Here is a 20,320-nt window from a genome sequence, read left to right on the forward strand (position 1 = left end):
AACAAGTTCATGCGCGGGATTACTGGACTTCCGCAGAGCACCCCTCTGATCCCATTGTTTATGGAGCTTGGTAGACGGACGATTACCGACAGAGCTCGATTGCGACCAGTTCTTTACTGGAGACGCCTCTGGACGACTCCAGAAATAAGACAGTACGCGGAGGGCTTTTCGTGGATAATTAAGGAAGATATCTTCCACAAGATAAAATGGTTAAAACATCTGAAGACCATGTTGGTAAATCTAGGGTTTTCAAATCTTTGGAATAACCCTGAGGGAGAAACCTTCCCAAGCAAAGAAGCCCTCAAAGAGCAATACTGGGATTGGGTGGGAGGCAAGATGCTGAATGACACCAGGGCAGATTCAATGTCTGGTCGTTTCCTGGAGACTAAAATTTTACCTGTCCTAGAAAATTATTGGGATAACATCACGGTACCAATGGACAGGAAACTCATTTTCCAGTTAAGGTCAGGATCTATCCCCCTTAAGAAATTGACATCTGGTTGGCACAGACCCACCAATAGCCTATGTCCTGCCTGTGAAAATGCCGAGGAGAGCCTTGGACATTTTCTCTTTTCATGTGAAGCCTATGTGAATCCAAGGAGGAAATGGCTCTCGCCGGTATGCAAAAACTTGGGGACACGCGATAGCTCCGTGGCCCTAAGAATCCTATCTACAACATATCAGGATTCGATAGTCATGGGTGTCGCCAAATACATGGGTTGGGCTTGGGCGATAAGACGACGCTCCTTAGGGGATTGCAGGTAATTTAGGGATTCCTTTTAATAAATTAATAAACTTTTATGTATTGGTATAAATTGTTTTATCTGTAATGTTGTATGAGCTGCATTGTGTTTAATGAATTTTTACTCTGTATTATGTATTTTGTGCAATTGTTCTGATTTTATGTGCTTTTATGAGAATTGTCTCGAATAAAGCTTATACAAACAAACAACTCATTGCACTAGATTTACACGTGACCTTCCCTTGGTTGATTAACATATGTAGATGGCTAATAGACCTGGGGTTTACCGAGTTCTGGCTCTACCCAGAAAAATTGACTCTCAGTTCAAGAAATGAACTTAAGAGGATTTAATGGAGCCAAGCTGTATTAAAAGTAGTACAGAATAGCAGGGCTGACCCACTCACGAATGATTACCTGATGGTTAAACCCGCCCCTTCTTTTGAGGTTTTTCTTGATCAAATAGAACCTCAACTTGCAAAAATATTATATTTAAAATTTAGGTACAGGGCTCTTCGTGTTAGATCATTTACAGCCAAGTGGAGAACACCTCGCAATGAGGAGGAAGATAGTAAGTGTATAGTGTGTCAACTGTCTACAAAGGAGAGTATAGCACACATTCTTCTATTTTGCCCCACCTATATGAAAGCCAGACAGAAATGGATTGCACCGTTGGGAAGGAAAATGGGTGTGAGAAGATATATGGACATGTGACGCATCCTAAAAACAGATAATACCCAGCTTGTTGTTTTTGAAGTTTCGAGATTCTTATTGGCTGCTAATTATACTAGAATGAAGAAGGGTCTGAAATTTTAATTAGAATTTTGTATCAGTGGACTTGAGAATATTAAGCATGTACCTTTTTCCTAGTTGATTATTTTTAGTGTATACAGTATTTAATATTTTTTTGTGAAATGTATTCCCAGCAACTCTGGGAAAATTACTTTGGTAAAAAGGCACTGTATTTTTGTATATCGAATTGTATCTTACATTTTAATGGCGATCGCACTTTAGTCCGGATTTTGCACATTTGCACAAATGTTACGTTCCATGAATTGGTAATCCATAATTGCGAATATTATTATAATGGACTTAATGTGTTCTTTTTTGCACTGATTTGATCTCACTTTACATTCGTACTGCATATTTGCACAAATGTAACATTGTATAAATTGGCAATCTATAACTGTGAATATATTTTATGGTCTGGAAGTATTTGAATATTGTATGAGTTTGCTTTTCTTTTATGATTCTTTGAATCGAATAAAGATACTTTTATGACGAAAATTAATAATGCGTAAATCCCATTGGGTGTAAGGCAGTCCGTAAATCTGCAAATTTGCTCCCATTCCTCTCCGGTGATCTGAGGGTCCAAAATATCGTTCAATCTCGCGAGGCTTTTATGGGGTCCCCTGACCGTTTCTTCCTGTGCAGCCCTATTCAGTTTAGTGATTAATTTTTTCTTGGTTGGTGTTACTAATGAGAGTTGTAGAGTTAGAAATGTAGGGGGCTCAGCAGGGAAGTCAGGATAATGGTCTTGTATTGCATGCTTAAGGCAATAACAAGAGTTTTGAAAGAGTGATGTGGGGTTTTGTATGTATACGAGATCACTCCATGTAAGGTAGCGTCCTTCAGGATACATGTAGCACATATGAGTAATGCTAGCTTCTTTTAAGGATTTTATGGGCCCCACCTCCTGAGGGACGGATAAGGATGCGTGATGAGCTAAAGGTAGAGCTGGATAATGGGAGTTTATGTGCACGGTTGCCAATTGCCTGCCATGCCGCAATGGTTACATCTAGTGTGTTGATTTCTGCCCTTGGCGTGCGTCTATTTGTATGTGTCAGTATGCCTGCAAGCTGTGTAGGATGTGCATCCCCGTCCTCTACCGCAACATGCAATATAAAGTCATGTGTTCTAAACCAATAATGGGTGTATTGGGCTTGAGCGCAGAGATAGTAAAAGTCCGGCGTGGCAAACCCCACTTTGTCATATGAGAGTGTTAGTGTTTGCAAGTTGACTCTAGGCTACCCATCACCCGATACTAATCTTAAAAGCTGTCTTGAAAAAGTGTTGCGTCAGTTTGATCTGTAAGTTTCAAAAAAGATATAGGAAGCGGGGAAGGATGACTATTTTTATTACTGCAATACGGTCTGCTAAAGATAACGGAAGATGCAACCATTTATCCACTTGTTGTATTAATGTGCTATACGCTTGACCATAGTTTTCTCTGATTACAATGTCGGGATCACGATGCACCCATACACCAAGATATTTAACTGTGTCTGTTGTCCACAGTAAAGGGTATTCCAAATGGGGCTGAGATGTGACTGTTGTTAATGGTATAATGACCGATTCCGCCCAGTTAATTGTGATTCTGGAAAAGAGGCAAAATCGGATGTATTCTCGGAGAACAGGGAATAGATGTTGTTGAGGGTGTCGAATAAAGAAGACCATGTCATTCGCATACATCGATATGCCGACGGGCCGATGGTTAAAATGAAGTGCAGCCGCTCTGTGACATTTGACGGATCTTACAAGCAAGTGGTTCAAGCACAAGAGGGAATAGGAGGGGGTACAAAGGACATCCCTGTCTGGTACCACGTTATATGTGGAAGGGCTCTGAGGTGAGGCCACCCACGCGTACTCTGGCTGATGTGTCAGTGTATAAAATCTGAATCCACTGTAACAGAACTCTGGGGAACCCCATTCTGCGTAATATATGAAGCATATAGCGCCACTCTACAGAGTCAAATGCTTTAGCCGCATCAAGCATGATGGTGGCTGACGGCAAGTCCGGATTAAGTATGTGGAACATGGAAAAAATGGTGCACAGATTATGGGAGGTAGATCTGTCTGGCACAAACCCTGATTAGTCAAGGAGCACGAGGAGGGGCATCAGAGGTTGAATGGTTGAAGCCAATATCTTTGCCAATATTTTTGCATCCAGATTAATCAATGATAGGGACGGTAGGACTCGCAAGACGTAGGCGACTTGTCCTTTTTGAGGAGGGTGATGATCATGGCTTGCCCTAACGAAGGGGGCAGGATACCAGAATCGTGAGCCTCAGCGTACATTTCTAAAAGGTGGGGAACAACGAGTTCCACAACGAGTTCCACGTAGGCTTTATAAAATTCTGCTGATAGGCCATCTGGCCCTGGGGCCTTGTTGTTAGGAAGGGAGAGAATAGTGTCTTTGACATTAGTTTCATCTATGGGCAAGGATAGATATTCTCTGTGTGTGTCTGACAGCCACGCACATGCTATGTCCAACAGATATTCCCCCAAGGTAGTTTCATCCATGCCTCCCTTTGTGGTGTACAATGCCCTGTAACAGTCTATAAATTGTTCAACTATGGCTTGTGGAGTGAAGTGTTCAGTCCCGTGAGTATCAACGATCTTGACAATCTGATGGCGATTTGATCAGAAGTGTAATTTAGAGGTCAAGTTCCTACCAGGGCGGCCACCTTCGCCATATGCCCGAGCTACATGTCATCTCCCTTTATATCTCGTCTCTGTTTCAGATAACTTTCATATTCCGCTAGGAGTTCGTGTATGTGATAGAGCAAGGCATTTAATGGCTTTGTCCAGTACTCCTTCTCTAACTCACCCAGAGCTTTCTCCGTGTTGAAGACCTGGCCTCTTTTAAAATACTTGACGTGGTACTAATTCATACCCCTTTATCGCACCTTAAATGCCTCTCAAAAAGATCCTTACTGTCCACCGAGCCCGTATTTTCTTCGAAATATTGGACTATGGCCGTTCTAATGGTTTCACTATAGATAGGGTCAAGTAATGCCTCAGCCCGGAAATGCCATGTAAAGGGGCGATGAGGATTGGCAGAGATCTGTAAGCTTAAGCAGACAGGATTATGATCCAAAAGAGTGCGTGGTAAATTGGGTATGTGTGTAACCCAATTATTCGCGTCTTCTTTTAAAAACCAGTAGTCCACGCGGGACCAGCTATTATAGGCGTGTGTGGTATGTGTGCCCTCGTGAGTATTGATGTTATGCAAGCGCCAGACATCAACCAATCCCATTTCCGCCATAGCTTCGAGGACACATTGAGCCACCTTGAGCGTACGAGCACCAGTCAGGTTAGATTTGTCAACCAGCACGTTGAGATGTGTGTTGAAATTGCCTCCCCAAATGACAGCTGTCTCTGGCCATGGGCGTAAAACAGTGAGCATTTGTATGAAAGGTTTTGGGTCGTCCACCACAGGCCCATAAATATTAATAATCATGAGGATGGTCATACCCAGTTTGCCTTGTACCATGGCCCTGGGGCCTTCTGAATCAGTATGAGTGTGTATAGGCAGAAATGGTATACCCCTCCTGATTAAAAAAGGTACACCCCTTGCAAAGGTGGAATATGATGATTCAAGACAAAAACCCGCCCATTTATGTGCAATTTAATTTCCATGTGTCTGTTCAGGTGCGTCTCTTGCAGCAGGGCAGTTTTGACATTATGTCCATCTAAATAGGCCAGCACCTGCCGAATCTTTTTGGAGGTATTGAGTCCAAGGACATTCCATGTTAGGCACCTGTAGTCTTCACCCATTGTCTATCTGAAAAATTCTCGATATATGTTCGATGTGCAACAGGTGACACTCATTGTGTATCATGTTAAGGGTCTTATCGTAGCCAGCACTCTGATCCTGTTACTTATGCCTATGAAAAACAATGCCCCACCCCCTCCCCCCACTTTAGCAACCCAATTTTGCCAAAGACAAATCCCATTGTCGTAACCAAAACTAAAAACAAAACAGTACAGAATTTTTTTTAGTGAGGGGCACACCCACCAGGGGATGTAGCGCTTCAACCACTCCCTGATATCACGGGAAGGGGCGGCATTTGAATTGCAATGCTCAGAGCTGCTAGCCAACTGTACAAAAGGAAAAGTATAAACATAGCAAGCAGTATGACAACCACAGCATGAAGGTTCATGCAGGAATACATATGAGACATATTATGTCGCACATTATTGCTCTTCCTGCGCCCATACCTACGAGATGAAAAGATTATTCTCTACATGTTTTCAATTGCTACAAATAGTCTTGCAGAGACAACCTGTAGATCCATGTTTAGTTAAAAGGAGCATATATACATGAGACATTGTGGAGGCATGATGGCCGGGCGTTGTTGAATACAGTCATTGTATCAAGCAATGGAGAAACGCTAATATTGATTAGCCACTAATGATATTTCATCAACTAAGACAAAGGATACACAATGACAGAAGAGGATCGGCAATCAGTCATCAACATCGGAGGTGCGGGTAGGAGACAGCTGTTTACGTCGTAGTGATTTGGCGTAGTCCATGGCGGGCTTCTGATTCACAAATATTTTTGCATTGCTTTCAGTACCTATACGCAGGCGGACAGGATATAACATGTCATATGGTACCTGTTCTTTCATGAGGAGTTTTTTGACCCCCTTGAACTCCTTCCGTGCGGCTTGAACTGTGGCCGTAAAGTCTGGGAAGAAGGATAGGACATTACCTTGATAATTTATGATACCTTTTTGTCGAGTGACGCGTAGTACTGTAACTCGGTCTCGAAAGTTCAATAATCTCGCGATAATGGGCCGAGGGTGAGCGCCAGGCGGTGGGCGTGTCACCATCGATCTGTGAGCGCGCTCAATGGCGAACATGTTGGAGAGGTTCTCGGCCTTGCAGATATCCCAGATCATAGCTTCAACGTAATCCTCCAGTCACCCTACATTTGTAGACTCCAGTAGGCCCAAAATGCGCACATTGTTGAACCTAGAGCGTGCTTCGATATCCTCATTTTAAGCTTGTATTACCGCCGGGAGCTGCGTGATGTCTGTGTCCCCTTTTGTACCGCCTGTGGTCTTGCCGGCAACTTGTTGCAGGCCTTCCTCGGAGTCAGAAATACGCTGCTCAGCCTCTCCAATCCGCATCTAGCTTTGATGACATGTGGTCCATACGGCCATTAAGAGCCTCAATCTTACCATCAATAGATTGCAGACAGGCCTGAATTGCGGACAGGGTTTTCTCTAAGGCGGTGGGAGCCTGGGCGGCAGAGTCCAGTTCTGAGTCTGAGGCGGTGTTTCGTGTGGATTTACCTCCTTTACGCAATTCGATAGTGAGTTTTGGTTGATTCCTCTCTGGTTTGCCCATGTTGACAAAAGGAAAGAAACACCTCTCTACATAACAAATGCCAAATCAAGACGCTGGAAAGACGAGGTGTGGTCGAATCCGTGACACCCAGCAGCCAGTTCTCCGTTGATATGTCATGACCACACTCTTGTTCTTCAATGAATCCGCCATTGATAACGGGCTAGTAGGAGTCGCCTGGTTGTTTGTAAACAGCAGAGGGTAAAATCAGAGCCTGCCAAGTGTTCTCTGAACTAACAATGTAAAGGGTGGTGCTCCCAGACCATGCTCGTATATGTCATTGACTTCTGCCCTCCTTAGTGCGCGCAATCTGCTGGGCCCTGTATTCCACCGCCCGTAAGTGTCCCAGTCACCCACATCGCCAGAGCGGGGAAACAGGTGCACGGTGCACTTGCTCAGTCAGGTCACATACATTGAAGCAGGAGTAAGCCGCATAAACCACGCCGTTGACACCCCGCGCAGTAATCCAACACAGGCCCAAAGTCACTTATCCAGCCGTTTCCATTTAAAACAAGGCGAGGTGGAGAGCCACTCCCAATGTAGCCACTCCCGCAGGCCACAACAGCTTTCCTTCTGTCAGCTGATAATAATAGTTCAATATAGTGCATGACCCAGCTACATCCAGGAGCTGTATAAGATCTGCAGGGGAAGCGGCGTGTGTCAGCCCGGAGGGGCCTACCTTCTCAGTCGAGTCCAGCCGCTGGCCTAACGCATTCACCCAGCGCTCCCTGTGCTCTCAGCAAGCGCACACCTACGCGGGCCGTCAGCGCTCGTGGAGAGAACCAGGAAGTCCCACCAAAGAGGCGACGAGCCACTCACCACACTAGCAGCGCCGTCTTCAGGTTATGCTTCGGGGTGGGGTAGACAGCAGATACCAGTCTGCAGGGTCAGCGCCGAGTCGGGCGTCTCCGCGGCTGGCTCTCAATTGCCATTAACGCCACCAGTAAAATGCCCAGCCCACGTTTTCAGGTCCAGCAGCCTCCGTTTCCGCCGCTACTCACAGCCTCCGATAGCTCTAGGCTGCAGCAGTCACACCAGCTCATAATGCAGCGGCGATGGGCATATTAGGAGCAGGATACATGAAGGATTGTAAAGGCGGCAAGGCAGAGCAACACTATCGTGCGGCTATCTTGCAGTGCGCCAAGCCACGCCCCTCCTGAACTCAGAATATAAAGATGCATCTTTTAGTAAGGATGATTTTTACTTTCTGTGTTTTATAAAGTGGATATTTTCTTGCTTAGCCATCTTTTGTGCCTCTGCTAGGTTTGTGTATTGACTGTATGGCTTTGGAGTGACAGGGGCTGCGGACATGCATTCTGTTCAGACAGCCACTTAGGGGGGGTGAGGTCAGGGCCGGACTGGCTACCGGGCATTTTGACATTCTACAGAGCTGGGGGCTGATGTCACTGCGGTGGGGGCTAATTTCGTAGATGCAGACCTGCACACGCAGGTCCCCATCAACAAAATCAGCCCTCAGCTCTGTAGAATGTCAAAATGCCCTGTAGCCAGTCTGGCCCTGGGTGAGGTGTGTCCTGACTTTCCAGGGTGAATCATGACTTGGCTGAACAGACCTAGGCTGCATTCAGAGTAGGGGGAGGAGATTTCTTTCACACCTGAATGAGCCCAGTCTGCCTTAGACAACGCTGCCTCCACCTCTGCTGGGCAGCTGCACCAAAGAGGACAGAACTGGTTTTGACTGGGCAAAGAGCTTCTCTGCCACCAGACAACAAATGAATTTGTGCTATAAAGATGGGGCCCAGACCCCTGGCTTTTTGATGACTTCTGGATTACAAGAGGAACCTCTGCCAATGAGAAGAGCTGGGAGAAACTGGAGAAGTACTGCCCCTTTGCTGTGTGCTGTCTGGGATTGGTCTGCAGTAGCTGCTTCTGCCAAGGAGAGGAACTATTGCCCACATGCATCAAACGGTGCGAATTGCAAAATTCGTCCGTTTGCGAATGCAATTCATTGATTTGGGATGCATTAAGCTTTTCTGCTTTTTTCGCAATTTTAGAAATCGCAATTATGTTATGATTTCTAAAATTGCAATTGCATTTAAAAAATCGCAATTTGAGATTTCTGAAATGCAATGCATGATCATTTCAAAATTGCGAATTCGCAATTTGGAAGAGGTAAATTTGCATGAAGTTGGACTTCATGCTAATTTACAGAAAACTTTCAAACATGCACTAAATTGCATTTTTGAAAGTTGCATTTTACACACACACATGTCCTTGGGACATGTGTGTGTGTAAATTGCACTTAAGTTTAATTTCAGGGGTGCAGGGAGGGGTTCTTTGGACCCCCCCTGCACCCTTGAAATTGTATTTTCAATTTGCGATTCGCAAATTGAAAATCGCAAATTGTGAATGCCTTCCCATTGATTCCTATGGGCCTCTTGGCCAATAGGAATCAATGGGAATGGGATTCCTTAATTGCGATTCGCAAATTGAGAATCGCAATTAAGGAAAAATAAGAAATCGCAAAAATATTTGTGAAATTTTGATGCATTGCCGTTTGCGAATTCTTAATTGCGATTCCTTAATTTTTGCAAATAAGGATTCGAAAACGGCAACATTGATGCCTGTGGCCATAATTGTCTATCCTGCTTGATAAAGTATCTCCAAGGGCTTGAGGCAGAGCTTGCCCCCTGTTCAAGACGTCTCAAGAACAGCAAAGATTTCACCATCCCTATGGTCACTGTCTCTGAAACTGCTGGTTTCTGTCACCACAGAGGACAAGAGCAGCAGACTCTGTCACTGAGTCTGTTGCTGGTTCCGTGTCCTGAAAGCACCGCAGAAGGCACTGCCACATGTCGCACCACTTCCCTGGTCTCATAGATGCCGCTGGGTGGTCACTGAGCCGCTGCGTGCACCGCGTCCTTTGGGCACAGCACTCTGCACCGCCTTGCTTCACTCTGCCTGGACCTTACCAACACTGTCGCAGCCTGCACGAACATCGACCGCTCAGTCGCCGGCACCGTGACCTGCCAGCACGGCATCGAGCCCCACCTCACTCCGCATCGTAGCCTTGGTCTCAGAGATGCAGTTGGATGACCGTCACCGAGCCTCTGCCTGCTTCACACCATGGGGGAACCGCACGCTTCACAGCTTCCACTTCACCCCGCAACCGCAATGGTTACCTCGACCGACTCGTACTAAAGGGATCGGCTGCAATAAGAAAGGTACTGTCAGAGACATCTTAAGGATTTTGGGGGCCCTGGGCCGAACATATTTTGGGGGCCCCTTTTGAGAACAGCTTTGAATTTATGGTCCAATTTAAGCCCCTGTTTCCCACACAGTTTCCGCGTCCTCAGCTGCATTAGCGATCCAGTTTGCATCATAGGCATTATCCTATATATTCCCGATGTAAATTGACACGCGCAACTGACAGCGGTAGGATTTAGAGTTTCCTGCCCTTCTACTAGGTTTTTATTTGTGTGGCTGAATTTTAACAATTTCTCCTACCTACGCGCACTTGCACTTTACTTTATTCTGTTTGCCTACACGTCCTTAGCTGCTCCAATTCGCATCTCACATTTCCTCCAGTCCTAGTCCGCAGCGGCTGATACACCGAGTGTGCGGAGGGCTCGGGCTACTATCAGGCGCCTCACTTGCACCCACGCAATTTGTGCTTCCTCAGCTGCGATAGCGATCCAGATTGCATAATAGGCATGTAAATTTAAATGTAAATGTATTTGTATTTATATAGTGCCTTCTACCAAGAGGTCTCGTAGCGCTGTATTCATACCGCTGTGGAATCCTTCCTGGCTTTCCTGTGAGATGTCCACTCCTGGGCACCCCCAAGGTGAAGCCAGGCTTCCAAGCGCTGCTGGGGCCGTTGTGGAGATTAAGCAAGCTATTGCCCAGAGTCACAGAGTGGGACCCATGATTAGACTAGGCACCGAGGCGAGAATTATCAGGTCTGGGGAGATTGAGTCCAAGAGCCGCCGAGGCGGGAATTGAACCCTGGTCCCAGGCCAGACCTCTGTATCAGGGTCTGCCGCTCTACTCATTGAGCCACGCTTCTCCATTAGCATTAGCCTACATATTCTCGATGCAAAAGGACGCACCAAAGTCAAGCCCGTCTGCGCCCGGAGGCGTCCCGTATGCGTCCGGCACCGGCCATATTGCCCAGTTCCTCTCCTGTGAGTTTCTTCCACTATATTAAAATAGGGAAAACTGCTTAGCCTTAGGCGGCTACCATTATGTCAGTGTACAGCGGCTGATCCGAGCTTGGAAAAGAAGTTTGGAGGTAGACTTTCAATGCAATAAGAGCAACTAGTCTCTCCTCTAGCCCAGGAAATTCATACCCAAGAACCTCCCACGCAAAAAACAAAAAAAGAGGACTTAAAGGCCACCCTTTTAAATTGTTGCTCTAAGCCTCCAACCCTACTATCACCACCGCCAACCCTATGGGTTATAAAATCCTTAGGAGGGACCGACTGAGTGGGAAGGGGGGTGGTGTCGCCATAATTTACAATCAAAACTAGACTGCTCTCCCATCCCGATGGAAAACATTGAGGGCACAGAATCCTTAGGGTTCTGCTGTACCGTATCCCCCCATCATAGCATAGCTAGTTTTCATATTTACAGACCTTCCGGTGCAATTGGAACTTTTATTACTTCACTTAATGCAGCCACCACTTCCCTGGACTTAGAATACAAAAATTGCCTCATTCTGGGAGATTTCTATATACATATGGACAATGGAAAATACTCTCAAACTATTTCCTTGATGGAGACACTGCAGACCTGCAACATGTTTCCATCTATTTTTCGGCCACCCATGAGAAGGGCCATACCCTACACCAAATATTTCACAACTTTGACATATCAGTAAGCCTACCTCTTCCCATCAACTGGTCTGACCACCTCCTATTAAAATGTGTCGTTCCCAACTTTGCCACAGCCCCTCGGGCTAACGCAGGGCAGAGGGTCCCTAATTACAGAACGTTCCATAAAATATCCATTCCGATGTCAGCAGATGCCCTCAGTCATTCCTCACCAGAGCTGTCTGGCTGTCCCGACTCGGACGCCCTCTCAATAGAATCAAGGCTCCGAACCAACATTGGTGCAGCTGTACCAGATGTTTCCCGCTCCTCAAAGAGGTCGGCCCCACAAGCTCCATGGTTTAACGATTCTCTCAAATCTAGCAAAAGAAATTGTAGAAAAATGGAACAGAAATGGCGTAAATTCTATCTACCTGAGGACAGGAAGATGTATAAAGACACTTTAAAAGCTCATTACATTCTCGTGAAGGCAGCCAAGAAAAACTTCTTTTAAACCAAGATAGAAAATGCCCAAATAGGAGTAAAGAAATCTTTAGCATAGTTAAATCCTTTACTACCCGAAAGCCGGCACAAAGGAAGGAGCATGCACAGAAGAATGGCTAAGCAAATAGCTCAATTCTTACACAAAAAGATCTCTGTGATCCAACAAGCCTTTACTAACATCTCAGATGAAGAACTGACCTTCTACCTTAGTTCTAATAGCAAATTTCACCTCTTGGATCCTCCATCTTTACTAACTTTCCCTCGGTTTCAGCTTGAAGAGTCACTGAGCCTTCTCTAAAGCATTAAGTTTGGCTCTCCTACCGACCCATGTCCAGTGAATATCCAGAATCTAGTCGCTCCGACCATAAACTCCATGGTAAACCAGCTCTTTAATGCTTCCCTCTCCTCAGGCATGCATGCCGAAATTATGGAGGAAATGCTAAGATTCTTCCACTGATAAAAAAGGCTAACGCAAAACTGGCAGAACCTGCCAACTACAGGCCAATCCCCCTTCTTACGGCTCTCTCCAAAGTATTAGAGAAGGATGTAAACAAGGCCCTCCAAAAACACATTGAAAATGGGCAGCTCCTTCATGAGTCCCAATATGGTTTTAGGGCTAACTACAGTAAGAAGTCCACTCTGCTGGATTTGACTGAATTTCTTACGGATGAGCTGGACCAGGGAGGCAAGGCTGTTCTGATACTGTGCAATCTGTCAGCGCCCTTCAATATGGTCCCACATGAGAGGCACCTGGAGAAACTTGTTAACATCGGCCTAGGGGGACCGCCTTAACATGGATGTCATCGATCTTGGCAAATAGATCTCAGGACATCTGGCTTCCCCCTTTCTCATCCTCGGTCCCGGCCATGAATGTAGGTGTTCCACAGGGCTCCATTCTCAGTCCTATCCTTTTTAATATATATCTATCCCCCCTTGCATTTCTGGTAGAGGAAGAGGGCGCCAAAATTATTTCCTAAGCTGATGACACTGATTTTTACATGTGAAATAGGAACCAACTTTGTCAGGGCAATGATTAGGTCTTGCCTCACAACGGTTTTTAACTGGCTTAAGAAAAGCTGAAGTGCAATCCTGACAAAAGTTGTTTTCTTTGGTATTCCAGAAACGCCTGACTGGAGCCAAAATATCTGCCACCCCTCACCCCCCCCCCCCCTCCCCCCCCCCCCCCTTTGCGGAAAAGGAGAATGTCAAAACTTAGGAATTGTCATAGACAAGACACTCTCTGTGGACTTTCAAATACAAAATCTAACTGGTGCTTGCTTTGGCATACTCTGGATGCAAAAAGAATTCCTGCCACTGTTACTGCTTGAGAGCAGAAAGATTGTGGTGTAGGCTCTGGTGACATCAAAGCTTGCCTATGTTATCAGCTTGTACCTCAGTCTTCCCAAATCCCTTATCCAGCGCCTACAAGTGGTACAAAACGCAGCGGCCAGAGCCATCCTGAGACCTAAACCCATATCTAGTATGACCCCTGTTCTTAAGCCTCTATACTGGCTCCGCATAAGATAACAGATCTACTTCAAAGCGATGACCATCTTCTTTGAAGCTTTCCACCGCTTAGGAGCCAGCTACCTAAATAAGCGCGTTAATCGCTAAACAAAATATATACCCCTAAGATCTTCCAATGCCAACCTGGCCATCATGCCTTAAATATGCTGTGCCCATACTGGAGGCAGATCCCTCAGCTTTCTAGGTGCAAAATTGTGGAGTAGACTCCCTGAGTCTCTGAGACTAACCACAGACCTACTCTCTTTCAGGAAGAACTGAAAAACCTGGCTTTTTAATAACTGATCAGTCTTTTACATACGTTTTCCTCCCGCTGTCATGTGCCAGAACACTCTAGTCCGAGTAGCTGTGCACTTTATTAAATACACTATTTCATTTCATTTAATTAGGTCTCTGACAGCGCAAAGGAATACTCGTACAAACTTATTCATGAGGCCCTGCTTCACTTTTATGCCGTTGGTGCGTCACTTTTTGTGACGCACCAGCTGCGTAAGAAATGTGCCATGTTGCGCCCTACTTACAAAGTGACACATTTAGGCAGATGCGTTCCTTTGTAAACCCTAGCACCACATTATACCTGCGCCAGGTGTAATATATGCAGGGTGGGTGTACACCCGCAAAGAAGTGGTGCATTCAAATCTAGAAGAACTCAGTGCACCACTTCTAGGACGCATTTGCATCAATATCTTACACCTGCCTCACAGCAGGCATAAGACTAATGCAGGCCCTTTCACATGGGGCATTCCAATCTAATAATAATAAAAAACATTTTTTAAGGAAATATTGTTTACATAAATTACAGTATTATAATTTTTCTGGCAAATGATTAAACTGACCCACTGTGGATTGAATGCAATTAGGGTATGATTGAAGTTTGGATGTTGTATGTAAGATTGGTATGCTAAAAGGAAATCCCAAAGGGAGTTATTCTTAGATTTTAACTTATGTGAAGGGACACATTGCTGGAGTTGCGTCTATTTTCAGACTCACCCTATCAATGCATCACTTTTGCGCCTACAACTACGTCAGAAACACTGACATATCTGTAACTCCTTGCGACATGATGCGTCATACAGTAAATATGACGCATGCATCATGTCGCAAGGAGGGCTCACTAAGAAGTGATGCATCCCTGTTTTCACACAGCGATGCATCACTTCTCATAAATAAGGCCCTAAATGTGTTTACAACTAACATTCAGGGATGGTTATGTGTGTTTTCAATATTGTAACACAGCAGCAGCTCGCTAATATTACTGCAAATAATCTCTGTGATGCCCTCCCAATTCTTATGTTATGCCTTATTTTGATGTAAAATAAAATCTTTTTTATGTATATTGCATGAAACATAATTACAACATTTCTCTGCAAAATGACTATACTAGACTCTCACACATCAGGTAAATAAAAAATAGATTAAAGGAAAACAGTATTTAAAACAATCTGTTTAAGAAATACTCAAGGTCATTAGGGCAAAACTCTGGAGAACGGAGCTGACTCTGTCAGGGGACCCCCTGGAAGGCTGGGGGCTAGGGCCAGAGCCCACTTTGCCCATGCATTAAAACGTCTCTGAGTACTGTTTACGAGTCAGTCAATGCTACAGCTGACCCGTACCAATGCAGTCGGCTAGAACTGCTAGACTCTCATTTTCAACATCACGGTAGCCCCAGATGGAGCTACCTATTCGGAAGAACTGTAATTTTTAAGCTATTTCTACATTTTAAAGGCTATTTTTCAAAGTACCTGTTTTTCCAGTATTGATTATTGGATTGTTTGCCATTTTTGACTTGTTGGTTTAGATAAATATTTGCTCTTTTCCTAAACTTTTTCGGTGTACATTTGTAGTGATTGCACTGTGTTACTGTATGCATGCACAAATGCTTTACTCACCACCTCTGATATAAGCATGTCTGCTTGTGCCAGGCTACCAAGGGGATGAGCAGGGGTATTTTAGAAGTGTATCCCCTTTAGCCTGATTAGGAAGAAGGGTCCCTACTTGGACAAAGGTGCAAACCATTGCCAACTAGAGACCCCCATTTTTAACACAGAGTATTATATAAGGTTGTGCCGGACTTTGCCATGAAAAATTAGGGTATGAGGGAGCTGTTGAAAAAGGATGTAACATTTGTATGGGATCAGAGGTGCGAATAAGAATTTAAGGTAATTAAATAAGGTTGGAAATGGCTCCCAATCTCGAGTTTTGACCCCAAAGACAAATCCATGCTTATAACAGTTGCCAGTAGGAAAGTTCTAAGAACAGTATTGGTACAGGATGAGGGTGCAAGTGAGAGAACCATTATGTTTGCATCGCACTGTCTGAAATGAGCCTCAGACATGGTATTCAGTTATTGAGAGGGAGGCCCTGGCCATTTACTGGTCTATACGGAAAATTAAGATGTTTCTCTGGGGACAGGAGTTTACAGTGAAGAAAGATAATAAGCCTTTGAGAGACATTTCCATAAAAAGGGCATTGATCCAGTGTCTAGCAGGATCACTAAGTGGATTGTAGCACTTCAGGAGTACAGGTTTGAGGTGGTGTATATACCAGGGGTTACAAATGTGTTGGCAGATTCATTGTCCAGGCTGGTTGAGGACAAAGGTGAATGGAAGAAAAAGATGTAAACGTGTGAAACGGAATACTTCACATTTTCAGAGGAGCAGTGGAGAGCAGCAACTGGGAAAAACTAAGTGCTACAGAAAGTATTCAGACAATTCAAATCTGGTTGGGGTAAGAAGAATGATTTGGATGAGCAGTGTAAGAAGCATTGGGAAGTGAGAGAAGAATTGCTGGAGAACCAGGGTTTACTCTTTAGGGGAAGAAGGTTAGTTCCTCCTGCGGCAATGCGTGCAGATGGCACAAGGGGGACATTCCGGGATGACTAAAACTAAGGAGCAATTGAGAATAGTGTATTGGTGGCCTGGAATGGCTGTGCGGGAGAGATGTTTGAGGGAATCTGTACAGTGCATTGGCAGTGATAAAGGTCTCAAAGTGAGGGTCCAACCTATGACAATGAGGAAATTGCCCAAAGACCCATGCGAAAAAGTAGCCCTGGATATTTTGGGGACCTATACACTCAAAGAGGGAAGCTACGTATGTCTTAGTACTGGTTGATGTGTACTCAAGGTGGTCAGAAGTCATGTGCACAAATAGGATAGAGACAAAGCATGTTATAGCTTGTTTGAAAGAGTTCATTGCACGGTAAGGAGTACATGGTTCATTACAGATGGACAATGGAGTTCAGTTGATCTATAAGGAAATGGAAATGTTCCAGAAGAAGTATGGAATTCAACATAAGAAAATGACACTGTATCATCCTGAGGCAAATGGAATGGTGGAACACTTTAATAGTGTAGGAGATAATACAGCTGGCTAATGGAAGTGGTGTGAGATGGTAAGAAGAATTGCGCCAGAAGATTGAGATGTATCACTTAACTCCTCACTCAGGCACAAGGAAAACTCTGTTTGAATTGTTTGTAAAGAGAAAGCCGAACAGTATGGTGTCTCCGGCATGGGTTAATGCAAAATGTCTGGAGAGTGAGAAGGGTAAGGAATGTTGAGACTTTGGGACTGCGTGTAACTGGATACTTTTGACAATGCCAGCAACGTCCTCCTGGTCTGTTTTATTCAGGCGGTCTTTTTCTAAAATTGACCGGCTCTTTCCTTCTATCTTCGGCCTCCCTGCTCCACTTGTGCCTCGTCTTCTCGGGATAAAAGTCTCAATCCCTGATTTAAGACTACCTTTCAACATAATCGGGTGGCTCCCTTGACCTCAAATAAACTACAGAGCACAAGAAGCCTGAAGGAATCTGTGTCTAAAAGTGAATCCAGAATTAAATCAAACCAAACAGAAGCGCCTATATATACGAAGGTGGCTCGGTGAAGAATAAGAAGACCCTCAAATTGATTACAGAGGCGGAAATTTTTCTGAGTTTTTTAAAAATAAGAACATTGTCATGATGAAGGATTTATTACAAAAACCGAAACACTGCGTCGACAACCTGTATTTTATTGTTCTTTATATGAATTGACACATTTTTTATCTCATTGTATGGCACTGTATTTTTTGTATTTAACAATGCATTATATGTAAAAAAAATTACAATTTTTATACTGATTTCATTTTATGTTTAATCTTTTATATTTGTACTATTGGAAACGTGGTTGCCAACTAATTGGGATCTTGAGTTATGAGGGGGTACATACAATAGTTTTTCCTCTTTTGGAAATATTGGGACTTCTTTCTCTTGATTGCCTCTCTATGATCCTACATAGGTATACTGGAACACCTATCTCTGAAAGCACCTACTACAGAGAAGTTCTTGGGATTACATAAAAAGCTGCTCTAAGATCTACAAAAATGGTAATGATAATGAGAGTTTCCCAGTAGATCATTGGAGTCTGAACACCTGATCTACTACGGAGGTACTGGAGCGAAAGTCTTGTTGCAGAGGTCAGAGTGCAGCATAATCATCTAGCCATTGCTGGAGCCTTTTAAGAATGATCCAGCTGAAAAGCTTTTGGGTGGTGTCAATCATGCTGCTGATAGGCCTGTAATTGGCAGGGTCTAATGGGCAGCCCTATTTGTATACTGGAAAAATGTTGGCCCCTGCCCAGAATGGTAGAATACTTAGTGCATTTAAGATGGTATTAAATACCATAGTAAGCTAAGGACCCCAGATATCAATTTCAGATAGAAATAAATGGCTAGGTATCTGGTCGATACCTGGAGCTTTATGGGGCACAGTCTTCCTAATAGCCTGTTCCATTTCAGTGCATGATATAGGTTGAAATGTTCCTGCAATCCCATCTAGGTTTGACATAGAGGGGGTCCCAGCACTTACTGGTGGCAGCTTCCCTCCTATCGGTAGCTCATAAAGATTGGAAAAGTGCAAAATCAAGCTTCGGGTGCTAAGTTATTTTCTATCTTAGTGGCTCCCTTAGAGTTCCCTGTTGCTCTCTGATTCCAAAAAAGGAATTGGTTGTTATCCCCGGCAGCCTCAAGCAAAGGCTCCCAATTCTTGTTATCCCAATGCCTTTTAGCCTTGCTTAGAGCACGTTTGTAAGCTGCTCTTCTTACTCTAGTCTCACCCCTCACCTTGGGCCCGATTCACAAAAGTAATCAGAGACAAAATCCTAACTTTATGACTTTCAGTATTCAAAAATTGCATTTAGGAGTAGTAAAGTTAGGAATTCTAACTTTACTATTCCTAAATGCACTTTGTGTATACTGAAAGTCGTAAAGTTAGGATTTTGTCTCACTTAAACTTACGTTTTGGTAAACTTTTTTTTAAAATGCTTTTTATTTCAAAAGTAAAATAAGTGGTCAATACACACAGTGACTGCAATTGCGACGTTCAGCTTATACATAGTAGCGATGAAGTACATTGTTGCTGGTTCCATGACATATGAGATGTTATCAATACATAGCATTACATAGGTCAGTTAAGGCGTTAACCGAACATCAATGGTGGGGACAATGGGAGGTTCACATAGGTTGCCCCGATATTAATTCCAATTGGACCACACTGCTACCCATTTCCGGGGACGTTTTGGCAAACGTAAGACCAAATCTTAAATTTAACTGAGACAAAATCCTAACTTTATGACTTTTGGTATTCACAAAGGGCATTTATTAGTAGTAAAGTTAGGATCCCTATCTTTACTACTCCTAAATGCACTTTGTGAATACTGAAAGTCGTAAAGTTATTTGTCTCAGATCACTTTTGTGAAAATTGCCCGGATTTCTTAATAGAATTAATCACTGCATGTTTAGCCATTTTACAATGGGGACCAAACCAGGATGGTACACTCCTCCTTGATCCTTGTTTCCTTGCTTCATTGAAAAATGCCTTTTTTAGCCTCTCAAATAGGGAGTGATGCACTTCCCCTATCTTCAGTAGGACAGAAACCTGGCTCAAATCCAGATCCAAATTACATAATTCCCCCAGACTCTGTTCCATCTTTTTATAAATGCACCTCATTCACTCCACAAAAACCACTGCATGCCAGTGGATCCTACGCTTATTGTGTGCTAATTGGCACCTATTATCCAAGGGTTGGAAATACACTAAGGGACTAGAAACCAAGCGGCAGTCCAAAATAAGTTCAAGTTTAAAATTTGTATAGCGCGCTACTCACCCAGAGGGTCTCAAGGCGCTTGAGGGAGGGGGGTACTTTACTGATCAAATATCCAAGTTTTTAGTTGTTTTCTGAAGGAGAGGTGGTTCTGTGTAAGGTGGAGGTGGGTGGGGAGAGAATTCCAGGTCTTGGCCGCTAAGTAGGAGAAGGATCTTCCCCCCATGGTGGATCTTTGGATGCGTGGAATTGCGGCGGGGGCTTGATTGGACGATCGTAGTTGGCGGGTGGGGGTGTAGAAGGACAGGCGTGTGTTGAGGTATTCGGGTCCTAGGTCGTAGAGGGCTTTGTGTGTGTGGGTGAGGAGACGGAACGTTATTCTCTTGTTGACGGGGAGCCAGTGGAGGTCTTTCAGGTGACCAGAAATGTGAGTTTGGCGGGGGATGTCTAGGATGAGTCTGGCTGATGCGTTTGGATGTGTTGGAGTTTTTTCTGTAGTTTGGCTGTGGTTCCGGCATAAAGGGTGTTTCCGTAGTCCAGTCGGCTTGTGACCAGTGCATGGGTGACCGTC

The 20,320-nt window shown here is 44.3% G+C and overlaps 1 protein-coding gene across 1 annotated transcript in view; it reads right to left on the reverse strand.

The window, feature by feature from the left end:
- ARHGEF33 (Rho guanine nucleotide exchange factor 33) overlaps nucleotides 1-20,320 on the reverse strand; it is a 371,211-nt gene that overhangs the window by 128,755 nt on the left and 222,136 nt on the right. The gene's annotated exons all lie outside the window — the stretch shown is intronic.

This window comes from Lissotriton vulgaris, chromosome 6 (genome assembly GCF_964263255.1).
Source record: "Lissotriton vulgaris chromosome 6, aLisVul1.2, whole genome shotgun sequence".
Classification (NCBI taxonomy): domain Eukaryota; kingdom Metazoa; phylum Chordata; class Amphibia; order Caudata; family Salamandridae; genus Lissotriton; species Lissotriton vulgaris.